Source organism: Pinus tabuliformis, chromosome 2_2 (genome assembly GCF_031772625.1).
Source record: "Pinus tabuliformis cultivar Carrire ecotype Pingquan chromosome 2_2, CPIR1, whole genome shotgun sequence".
NCBI lineage: Eukaryota > Viridiplantae > Streptophyta > Pinopsida > Pinales > Pinaceae > Pinus > Pinus tabuliformis.
Genome location: NC_142300.1, coordinates 559064191 through 559077076, shown reverse-complemented (window position 1 = coordinate 559077076; position 12886 = coordinate 559064191).

Below are 12886 nucleotides of genomic sequence, written 5' to 3'. Positions count from 1 at the left end.
TTGCTCATTTTCTTCTTCCTCTTCGCAATCTATGTAGAATAATTTCTTCTCAGCACACTTATGACCTTTAGTGTATTTGCTATCACAACTGTAACAAAGCCCTTTTGCTCTTTTTTCTTCCAATCGTTGTGGTGTCAACCTTATAAGTTGTGGAAGACTAGGGGCAACCACACTTCTATCTTTATAGTTGTGAGTGGTATGCTTCCTGGTTACCATAATTTTGCTTTCCATTTTTCTTGCTAACATGAATGCCTTCTCTAATGAATCAGGTTCCCAAAGGCGAACATCATGTTGGATATTATCCTTTAAAGTCCCTATGAACACATCAATCCTATGCTCCTCTGGAATATCTTTTACCCTTATGTTCAATTTTTGGAACTCCTTAATGTGCTCCATTATTGAACCCTTTTGTTTGAGACTTATCAATTGGCTAAAAAAAGTGTTGCTTTTTGTATCCTCATAATGTGCTGTCAATTCTTCCGTAAAAATTGCCCAAGTGATAATTTGTTTACGAGAGAAAAGCCATTGATACCATACAAACTGATTTGGTTCCAAATATAAAGCTGCAATACGTACCTTTTGTGTGTTTTGCACATTATTGAGATCGAAAAATTGTTCCATCTGTAATATCCATATTGCGGGATCCTTGCCATCAAACTTCCTCATATCGATTTTTGGAATATAGTGGGTCTTCGATCCCACATTAGAGTCTATGAAATCATGATTAACATTTCTTTTGTTCGCATCATTAGTTTCCTTTGCTACCTTTTCACCATTAGTAAGTATTTCTTGTAGAAAATTTGTCAAATCTGTCTTCAAATCTGCCATGTCTGTCTTCAAATCTACCATGTCTCTCTTCAAATTTTTCTTCAAATCTATCTTCAAATCGTCCATATTAGCTTCCATGCCCTTTATCTTAGATTCCACGCCATTTATCTTAGCTTCTGTTAGCTTTTGTGAGAGTGACATTTGTTGCACTTGTTCTTGTAATTTTGATATATCATGTAGCATTTCTTCCTCTTCTTCATGAGTCGTGCTAAAGCCTTCAGGTTGCTTACTAGGTGTTTGAATTTTCTTTCCTTGGGGCATTAGTTACTGATAATAATGCTCTACTATGCCCTTTGAATTCCTTCAAAATAAATTTTCAAACCAATCTTAAGCAAAAATCTAAAAGAATCTACACACCTTTTTTCACTTTGTAGGAGCTCGATATTGCCTCAGATGTATCTCTGTACTTTCAGATCATCCAGTTCTGAAATTGCAACCTACAGTAGCCCTCTGTGTCCTCTTTCCAATGCCACCAGTCTGATCCAAATTGGATTCTCCAAGGAAGAGTTATGTGAAATCTACCACAGTGACTTGATTATAGACTAGTTCAGTAGAGCGAACTTGTACGACGTGCGACGAGTCACTGTTTTTACCTTTGGATCTAAACAATATATACAAAAAGCTACAGTCCATCCTCTTTCTGTGCCTTCTTACGAAATTTCAATCTGATGCTTAGAGAAAAAATTATGATGATTTTCCCTAGGTCACCTGTTTGGAATGTAATTCAGGAGTCTGCAAAAAGACCAAATTCCTCAAATCATATCTCCGCAAATATAGCGCGAAACGCTCTGAAATTCATACCCAAGGTTCAGAACGATTTCGTCTCTAATGGGTTTTTTTTTTAGCTTCTGAAACTTTGCAGAAAAAAAATTACAGTGAAAATTCCACGATGACCTATTTGGAGCAGCGAAACCCTAGAATCCAAAGCTCTGATACCAAATGTTATGAAACCAGCTCAAGAAAAGATACATCCACGCCTTAGAATTCAGCCTCTTCGAGGGGGAAACCTCCTTTACATTACACAAATGAACAATTCTTGGATGGTACAAATGAAAAGACCTCCTTTCTATATATAGGAGTCTAAGGAGTCATAATATAATCAGAGCTGACATAACAATAATAATGTAAGGGCACAATAATAACAATAGCGGGCTTCTATGGGGCACAATAGTAACAATATGGGGACTACATGGGTACAACAATATAATAAGGGGGTTGTACTAATAATAATATGGGGTTACACTAGTAGTATAGGGGCCTAACAACCTCTTCATTCAAGAAGACAAACCAGAATAGGTTTCTCTACTCAGAATATAGTATTTTGTTTTTTCTCCACTATTAAGTTATCTACAATGGATTGTCCACAAAATATTTCCTTCTCATTGTTTTATCATATGTATACAATTTTAATGGTTACTATGACAGTCTCTCTCTGAGTAGACACATTGGTTGATATTTTTGTAATAACAAGCCCTTATATGGCAACACTTATCAACAAATACCCTCATCATATGAATACATGCTTAACATGTATAAACAAAATGTAATTGTATTTCTTCTAATAAAAATTACACTTTTTTATGAGGGAAAAAGGTAGAGATGACAATGGTAGTGCCATTATAGAATTTTTTCTTGAAATATTTGGTTTGCTTCATTATTACTAAGTTGGAGAGTTCACATGGTTATGTGGGCGTGACTCATTGTCATCATCTGAGGAAGAAAATTTAAAGTTTGTCAATTTCTTTTCCATAATTGAAACTTTCTTGTTAACTGTGTCCACTTTTCCCATTAGTTCAACCATGAAAATTATCATTTCTTACTGAGTGTCTACTCTGTTTGTAAGCATCCTGACCATGAAAGTTTTAATATGCCAATATAGGTTAATAGTTTTCATGTAGGAGGAAAATAGAGCTTTGGAAGAGTTTCCCACATCAGGAATCTAGTTCCTAGTATCATGACCAACCTACTTATCAAGAATGAATCTTCTAGCCTGTCTGACTTGGTATTCAACACTAGAAAACTTTCATTGGACCGTTCAAGGAAGATAACCTTGTATTTGGCCATAGAAGCATGATCCATGGTTTGAGAATGTGTCTAACTATTGAATTTAGGCTTCTGTGATCCATATCAAGTTTTTGAGAAGAGTTTTCAATGAAAATCACATCATAATTATGATGTGATTTTCGCCAAAAACTCTTCTAAAAAAATGTGTCTAACTATCAGAGGGGGGAGATATATCGGTGTCAACAACAGAGGCAGGATGACCTCTCATGCCACTATGTTGAGTAGAGGAGAGACAATGCCTAGCCATGGCACAACAAGCACAAAGAGGGAGGAAATAGAGTTGGAATAGACAGAGAGGGAGGGAGGAATTGTTTCCAATGAAGAGGTTGAGTATAGAGTGATGAGGCTCATCAATGGGTAAATTATATGGACCTTAATACAACTCTCCAGCTTACAAAAATCAACTTTTTTTATAATTATTTACATGTTTTGTTAGATTTTTCTTAATGAGAAGGGTAAAGATGAGATGTCATGTTTAGTGGTCTAATGTGCATTGATTGCAGGTTTTGGAGCAAATTTTGGCTAATTAAAGTGCAGGAACTTGAAGGAGACAAGCAAGAGGGATTTTAGGAGATGGGATCTCCCTCCTTAACTCCTCACTCACTCGAATATTCCTCCATCAAATCTCATCAGCTCGGAGTTACAAGCAGCCGAGCCATTAAGATCATTGGCAGCCAAGCCAGTGATAGTTGAAGACCAATTGATCTTGAGATTGGGAACCAAGCCTCCCTAAATTTAATGAAGTTGTTGGCAACTTCATTTGTATAAATAAGAAGGCCTAGAGCCTCATTAGGATTGGATTTTTGTTCATTGTAGCCAAGAAGCATTTTCGAGTTGAAACATTGTGGGTAATCACTCTTGTGTATTTTTTATATTTTAATGAAAATGAGAAGCATTCCCTTGATCTAACACTGAGTTGACTTAGAGGGCTAAAGCTCTTGGGTTAGGGACCAACCCTAGTAGCAAAGGTTCCTATTTTTTTATATGTATGCTTATATTACATTAATATTTAGTTGTTGAACTGATTTTGGTGTTGTTAGTTTGAAAATATTGGTATGATTAATTAGTTTGCTTCCATTTGTGGATAGTTAGAATAGTGGTATCATAGTGACAGAAGTCATTCTAGAAAAGCTAGTGATAATTGTTTTCACCTCATCTCTCTCTTTCGGGATCATGACTTGAGGGACACTTTCATACAACCCAAAAACAGAATTCTTGCTTCATTGCATAATCTAGGGTTTCTCGATGAGTAGGTCATTATCTTTAAGTTTGGTAGGATAAGTTGCAATTATCATTTCTGATCTCTTCAGTCTTATATTGATTTCAAAGCACTTCCATTCACGCACTTAGGCATTAGATGGTAATAGATCTATTTTCTTCCATTTAACAAATCTTTCCTATGTATAGATGAATTTGTGTATAGATGCAGACAAGAATGTGTGTTGTTGTAGGAGCTTCTACATTGCAGGGATACCTCATCTCATTTTCCTCATCCAAGCCTCATCCACCCATGTTGCCAAAATCCACTAAAATCTCAATCTGAATTATTGGTTTATAAGCGAAAATCGCCATTTCCATTAAGCAAATTCAGTTATCTTGAAGCACTTGATTGAGCTATGGATAGCTTTCAACCCCTCCATGCCTTATTCTCCCATTCTCTACCTTTCCCAAGCTTCATTCCACCTTCTAAACCATTTCTTAAGCTTTCAGCCTATTCCAGTAGTAAAACAGGGGATCTTGTAGGAGAAATAGGACATCATGTAGTTCTCCTATAGGAAATCCTATAGCAGCCTGTTTTGAGCCCGAATTTAGCAAAATCACCACTGAAGTTGGGACTAGGCATCTACTTGACTTCCATACCATTAAGCCGATTATAACCCTCTTCCTCCATACCTATCTCCCCTGCCAAAGAACAAGTGAAGATTATCATTTACATTCATAAAATGAAAAGATAAAGAAAAATAGTTCTTTTATTTCTTAATTAGCACATGCATGCAGCAGTTGATATTCCCTAGATCAGATTCCATGCTCAGTAGTTTGAATCATCACATGTGATAAATAGGGTTAAGTTAGGGTTCTTTTGCAAGCAAAATGTGTCAATGAGTAGATAGAGGATTTCATGTTACTTTACAAGCATATTCAAATTCAGTCTTTCATTCTTTAAAATAGGCAACATTTATTTTCTTTCATTTAGGATAATTTTCCCTTCTCCAATTAGTAGTCAGACTTTTTCTAGTCAATAGAAGATTGGTTTGAGAAACCCTAGTGGTCTATCACCCTAGTTGAATAGTGACAAGAGTAGACCATTACATCTATTTGTATATACAACACTATCACCTCCAATTTTGTACGAACCCTGGGTTGATGAAGTAAAGTTAGTAGCCCTAGGAGTTGCAGCATTCTTGCTGCACTACTGGAACTCATAACTTTTTGGCACTGTTTCTGGGGAGGTGTCTGAGTAGATGTGATTTCTTCTTTCTTTCTTTCTTTCCTTATTTCTTTCTCATTCTGCAAATAGTTCCATTTAGTAAGTAGTTGCAATTTGGTTTTGCTTTCTTTCCATTTTGCAAGCAGTTCAAAAAAAAACCAAAAAAAAAACAAACAAACAAACAAACAAACAAACAAAAGCAAAAACTAAAACTAAAAATAAAAATAAGAAAACACAAATAAACAAACAAAAACAAAAACAAAAAAAACTCCTTTCATACCTCATAGGAGTAGAGACAACTTAGGGAAATTTTTTCCAAATACCCCCACCACATCAAACAGCCAACCTTCCCTCTTGTTTGGTGGTTTTGAGCTAGAGGACCCATTAGGAGAACAACCTAAAATTTTTGAAGAGCCTATCGGGGAAGAAGAAGAGACCATTCCACCAACTTACACCATGGTTGAAAATAGAAATGAAAGGGGAGACAGAGATAGAGTTGAGGGTGCTTTTCCCATTAGAGAAACTAATGGGATGCTAATATGAAAAACATAAGCCCCTCTACTCTTCCTCACTTCCATGGCATGACCTCAGAAGACCCAGATACTTTTTTGTTCGAGTTTTCTTTCATATGTAGAACTTATGATTACACCTCTAATGATCAGAAGTTGAAACTATTCCCATCCACTCTCAAAGATGAAGCCCTGTGCTAGTTCATGGGTTTACCTAGGGATCGTATCACCACTTGGGGTCAGATGCAACAAGCCTTCAACAAAAATTATTGGGACTACTGTAGGTCCAAAGATACCAAAGAGGAAAGTTTTAGGATGACCTTGGGACATGATGAATCATTAGAAGATTATGAGGAAAGATACCAACTCAACTACAAAAGGGTTAGGTGCACCCTTGATCCAGAATCGCTTAAGTTAGTCCTTCTTAGGGGGATCAGGGAAGATATCCTAGAAACCCTAAACTCACTATCAGAAGAGGATATCTACCAGTTACCCTATGATGATATCAAGACAGTTTTCAGGAATCATTCTAGGGAAGCTAGAAAGAAGGGTAGGGCTAGTCAAGCTATGGCCAGTTCATCCTCTTCCAACATGTCCATAAAAAGTGAAATTGGAAACATGTTGGAAGACTTTAAGAGTGAAAATTTTCATACACTTGCTCTACAGATGGACACCATGCAGATCAAGAGAAAGAAGGAGGAAGAAGAGATAGCCTTAGCTATATTCTACCCTAGATGCACTAGGAGGCACCCTAGGAATGAATTTCCATTGAATCTCAAAAAAAAATTCTCAGTCTGTGAGGAAAACCATTCCACAGACAAGTGCCCTTCCTTGCATAGATTAATAGTTGTGTATCAGGGAACCGAAGGGGTGACTGAACAAATCTGCTACATCAATCAAAGGAGGCCTCAAGGACCTCGACCATACCAGTAAGGCATGCAAGGGGCATCCTATTCATATCACAACCCTAATCACAATACATCTATTCCCCCTTGGTGCCTTCCTATTCATCCTTCGTGGTCCACACGTTCTCCCTGGTCTTTTGCACCTCAATACCATTCCCAATTTGCCAACCAACCATTTCAGCCATATGCTCATCCACAACCTTAGTGGAATGCATTCTCCCAAGGGTGGAGGCCCCCATACAACCAAGCTCCAGCTCATTTCCTCCACCTCCATCTCAACCACATCTCCTACACCCTTCTCCACCTAAACAACCTTAGATGCATGCCCAACCAAATTCAAACCCGAAAAACAAACAAGCACAGTAGGTCTACAATGGAGAAACATCCTACCCTGCCTATGCTATGGAAATTCATGAAATTAACTTCAGGTATGGAAAATCCACCTCTTTTTCCTAAGAGATTAACCCATCCTATCCAGCACACCCCAGAAGAGACTGAACTTCTAGGTGAGTTGAAAAATTTGTGTGTCAAAATCCTGCTTCTCCAAGCTATCAAATATGTCCCCATCTACAACAAGTTAATCAAGGAGAAGTGTTTCAAACATCCGGGAAGGTGAAATAAAGACACCCCTACCATTAATGTCATTGGACAACTATCTGACTTAATGTTGGGGTGGGTGATTTGCCCAAAGTATCTAGATCTTGGAAGTCCTATAGTAGATGTACACATCGATGGCACCATTGTCCCCCATACCTTGATTGACCTTGGGGCTACCATCAATGTGATGACTAAGGAGACTATGCTTAAACTGAATCTCCAAGTATCATTAAGAAAGACCACAATGGTCTTGCATCTTGTAGAGAGATCCACAGTAGCTCCTGAGGAAATTGTTGAGGATGTGTTGGTCTCCATTGATTCTTTGGAATACCCTGCTAACTTCTTAGTTCTCCAACCTAATACCAAGTTCAATGGTTATCCTCTCATCCTTGGGAGGCCATGGTTAGCCACTGCATATGCTTATATGTTAAAGTTTCTAAGTTTACTTAGTTTAGAAACCCTTCATGCACTCTTTCTAGTTTATTCCTACCTACTTGTTATTTTTCTTTAACAAGATATTTACAAAGTAAATACTAGAAATAAACACCAGTGCATGCTCAATATATTACAAATCAGCAACTAAAAGAAACAAAAACAAACACACCACATGACACCATTATTTTTGGACCAATGTCCTCGGAAAAACCCAATGCGGGAAAACCAGTGCAGCTATCTGAGGGTTTTCTTATTAAGCAATATCAGAGTACAATTTGGGTGTCAAAACTGGCCTACCCAACAGAGAATTTCCTTAACAGTTATACCTCATAGTTTGAGAGAAATATCCTGGCTGAAACCCCGGAAAATCCTTCCGGTAGTTCCTCAGCACAAAACTGCTCTGCAACCCCAACGTCTGCCCAATCTGGACTGTGTTAGCCTCTCCTAGCCCAGCATTAGCCCTGCATTAGCCTTCCTTGGCCTGCATCAGCCCCAGGAGGCCTTGCGTCAACTCTGGGAGCCTTTGCATCAGCTACGCTAGCCCCTCTAGTGCTCTGTGCAGCACTTGGCTGCCTCTGCGTGAGACCTTGCTGGCTCTACATCACTCTCTTTGGCTGTTGCACTTCTCTCCTGGCTCACTCTCTGCCTTCTTTGTTTCTCTGTACTCAATTCCCCTCAGCTGCTCTCCCGATCACTGATTACACCTCTCTTAGCAAACCCTGCTCTAGAGAATAGAATGACTGATCACTCTGGTGTCTCCTCCAAGTGACCCTCAAGCCTCCTCTTATATTTTTCCTGTTGACATCTCAATGGCCGAGATTAAGTCCCTAATCAATGGCTAAGATTATATCTGGCTTGATCCATGTCTTTTGGACCACTCTAACACAGATTCATATTAATACACATTAATATTTTATTTTCCCTAAGTTTAGACTTAGGTACTCCATTAAAAATATTAATTATTTTAATATCTCCTGATATGTTTAAAATATTCCCAAACCCCTTCTGGATATTGGATATCTCATGAGCCCCAACATGTCCACCAAATTTCGTGGCTAGAGCACATCCGATGCTAACCCAAATCAACACTCCTTCTTAGCGAGGACTGTGCTCTAGCAATACTCCGCACTGAGTATTACTCTGATCATCCAGCATCGGTTTCTATGTTGATGCTAAGCCTTCCTGCCCAACATCCTTTGCATTGTTGCATCCTGTACTGCTGCCTATGGTTCTTCCACTGCCACTGCTACATCTGTACGACAGCTCCCTCTACATCTGTGCTATTGTTGGTCCTTTCTCCCAGCACTGCATCCGCACTGCACCTCCTCTCATCATGTTGCATCATGTTGCCTACTATTGCACTGCAACTTAGTTACTGAGAAGTAAGTAACTGATCTCCCAACTGACCTCCCTGTGGGGCTAGAAACACCCACTAATGTTGAAGCTCCCTCTGCCATTGACAAGTGCTCCCTCTCTCTGACCTCTGCGCTACTGCAACAACTCCCTGCATCTTGCACCATTGCACAACTCTCTGTTCCTTCTTCCATTGGTGCAACACTCCTGTGCCTCTCGCACTGCTACAGCCTGCTAGCTCTGCACTGTCTTGGGACTCCTACACTGTAGCTCTCTCTACCGCTTCATCCGCATCCATCTCTACCCACATGAGCCAATCCTGATACTCCTCGTCGGGGCTCCCATAGCAAGGTCTAATCCAAGAGGCTGGGTACCTTGAGGATCCTGCCCCTAATCACCTGTAGTCCATCTGACTACAGCTTGATGTCTACCGACTTTCGTTCAAGTGACGCATTTTCACTCATGGCACAGTCATCTTCTATCAAAACTTCCTTCTCTGCCTGTATTGGCACTATGTTAGTCTCGGAAGACTCTCCCTTACTCTTCTTCCTTAGGCACTGGGTCACATAATGACCCATCTCCCCACAGTGGAAGCACTTGATCTTGGAGAGATATTTCTTCTCCCACTTCTCCTGCCTTCCCTCAAATGCTATGGCCACATCCTCCTCCTCCTGCTTGAACTTGATCCCTTTGTTGTTGCTACATGTCTTTGACTACCGTCTGATCTCTTCCTGGTGAAGAGTTGCCCACATCTCGTCCCAAGGTGGGAGAGTCCCTCTGCCCAGGATACTCTGGACAAACACTTCCCAATCTTCTGAGACAACATTCAAGGTTGTCCTCACCATAAGCTCTTGATCTGGTGTCGCTCCTATAGCAATCAACTGGTCTCGGATCTCATTCAGTCCTCTGAGGAAGGTGTCAATCTATTGACCCTTATTCATCTGATACAACCTCATCTGGTTCTCGAGCAACATTCTTCTCTGCACAGAAGTATGCTGGTATAGGTTCTTGAGATCCTCCTACATCTCAATTGTCGTTTCCTTCTCGGCTATATGTGGTACCACATGATCCTTGACCTCGTCAAGGATAATGCACTTGGCCCCCACCGTCATCTCTTCATACATGTCATTATCATTGGGTCGACTGGGATAGACATAACCTTCAAGGAGAAGTTCTTGAGATGATTCTTGTCAAGCACTGATAAGATTTTAGCTTTCTAGACTGCGAAGTTCGATACTCTGTCTAGTCTATCTTTGTATCTTATCCCATGTAGTGCAATGACGCTCCAATACTTCCCTCATAGAAGTTCTCTATTCGACTCCTATAAGTCTCTACTTTCCATCTAGCAGTTTTCTTCTAGACTCCCTCTGAGTCCTGACTTCCCTCCTGGAAATCCTTCTGCCACTTGTCAAGATGCCCCCTACTCTGATTGTCTTCTGCAACTACACTATTGATCTAGGTTCCTCGGCTAGAAACCCTCAGTCACAAATCCTCTGGCCTTGCTCTGTCAAGTATTGTTCTGATTACAGTACCTCACCACCTCCACTTTGCAATATCTCTGCAGCCTTCTAGACTCCAGTAACTGCCTCTCTGTGAACTGCATCAGCCCCTCTCTGCCTCACGTTGGCTCTGCGTTACCCTAGATGGGTCTGTGTCAGCCCTGGGATGCCCTGCGTTAGCCCTCTAGCCCTCCGCGTCAGCAACGCTGGCCTCTTTGAGGCTCTGCGCAGCTCCCAGCTTCTTCTGTGTGGCTCTAGCTGGCTCTACGTCACACTTCTTGGCTTCTGCGCTACTAGAAACAACTTTTGTCACCTCGGGACAATTGTTTTCTACTGCTATTGCTCCACTCAGCTGATGTCTTTTAGTCCTCTTGTGATCTGCAATCACCCTCTGATACCATGTTGAAGTTTCTAAGTTTACTTAGTTAGAAACCCTCCATGCACTTTATCTGATTTATTCCTACCTACTTGTTATTTTCCCTAACAAGTTATTTCCAATGTAAATACTGAAAATAAACACTAGTGCATGCTCAACATATTATAGGTAAGAAACTAAAAGAAACAAGAACAAACACACCACATGACACCATTACTTTTGGACTAATGTCCCCGGAAAACCCAATGTGGGAAAAGCGGTGCAGCTATCTGAGGGTTTTCTTATTAAGAAATATCAGAGTACAATCTGGGTGTCGAAACTAGCCTACCCAACAGAGAATTTCCTTAGCAGTAATACCTCTCAGTTTCTGACAAATCTACTGGCTGAAACCCCAGATAATCCTTCCAAAAACTACTCAACACCAATCTGCCCTAGAAACCCCAGCGTTTGTCCAATATGGACTGCGTCAACCTCTCCTAACCCAACGTTGGCCCTGTGTCAGCCTATCTTGGGCTGCATCAGCCCCAAGAGGCCTGCATCAGCTCTCTGAGCCTCTGCGTCAACTACGCTGGCCCCTCTGGTGCTTTATGCAGCACTTAGCTACCTCTGCGTGGCCCTGCATGAGCAACGACTGCTCCTACATCTCTCTCTCTCTATCTGTCTGCTCTAGTGTTATCCCAGTACTAGCTCTATCTCTCTGTACTGAATTCCCCTCAGCTACTCTCTCGATTGTTGATTCTACCTCTCTTAGCAAACCCTGCTCTAGAGAATAGAATGATTGATCACTCTAGAGAATAGAATGATTGATCACTCTGGTGTGTCCTCCAAGTGACCCTCAAGCCTCCTCTTATACTTTTCTTGTTGACATCTCAACGGCCGAGATTAAGTCCCTAATCAACGGCTAAGATTAGATCTGGCTTGATCCATGTCTTTTGGACCACTCTAACACAAATTCATATTAATACACATTAATATTTTATTTTCCCCAAGTTTAGACTTAGGGACTCCATTGAAAATATTAATTATTTTAATATCTCCTGATCATTTTAGAACATTCCCAAACCCTTTTTGGGTATTGGAGAGCTCATGTGCCCCAACCTCTCCACCAAATTTCATGGCTAGAGCACATCCAATGCTACCCCAAATCAACATTACATAAGTTGTAGGGCTGGGAATATGACCACTAAAAATGGTCATCTGTCCAAGCAATTGGTCTTGTACCAACCATCTCTAGAACATGAATTACCTTTATGGTTAGAAGAGGAGGAAGAAGATGAGTTCTACTCTTCCCCAATCTATACCTTAGATACTACTATAGGAAGGGGGAAACCTGATGAAGATGACCTAATTGAACACATCCTCCAAAATCAATCCCCAACACCATGTCTCTTCAGAAGTTAGTAAAGGAAGTCAAAGACGACCCTCAGATTGATCTATGATTAGTTGAATCAAACCCTACTCATGTCAAGATGAGAGAATTCAGCCCTGAAAGAGCATTGAAAATTAACCCCCCTCTCTCTGTACACCAAGAATAGGAGTTATGTGACATGATAAGAAAGCATTTGGATGCCTTTGCTTGGAGTTACAAGGAAATGAAGGGAGTGCACCCTTCATTGTGTACTCACCACATTTACATCAAGGAAGGTTGTAAGTCAGTCTGCCAACCTCAGAGGAGAATGAACCCAACCCTCAAGGATATAGTTAAAGAAGAACTGCAGAAGTTGTTGGATGCAGGGTTCATTTACCCCATCTCAGATAGTGAGTGGGTGTCTCCTCTAGTTATGGTTCCAAAGAAAAATGGGAAGTGGAGGATTTGTGTGGATTACCGAGAGCTAAACGACAAAAAGGACCATTTCCCTCTACCTTTCATTGACCAAGTATTAGATGGTCTG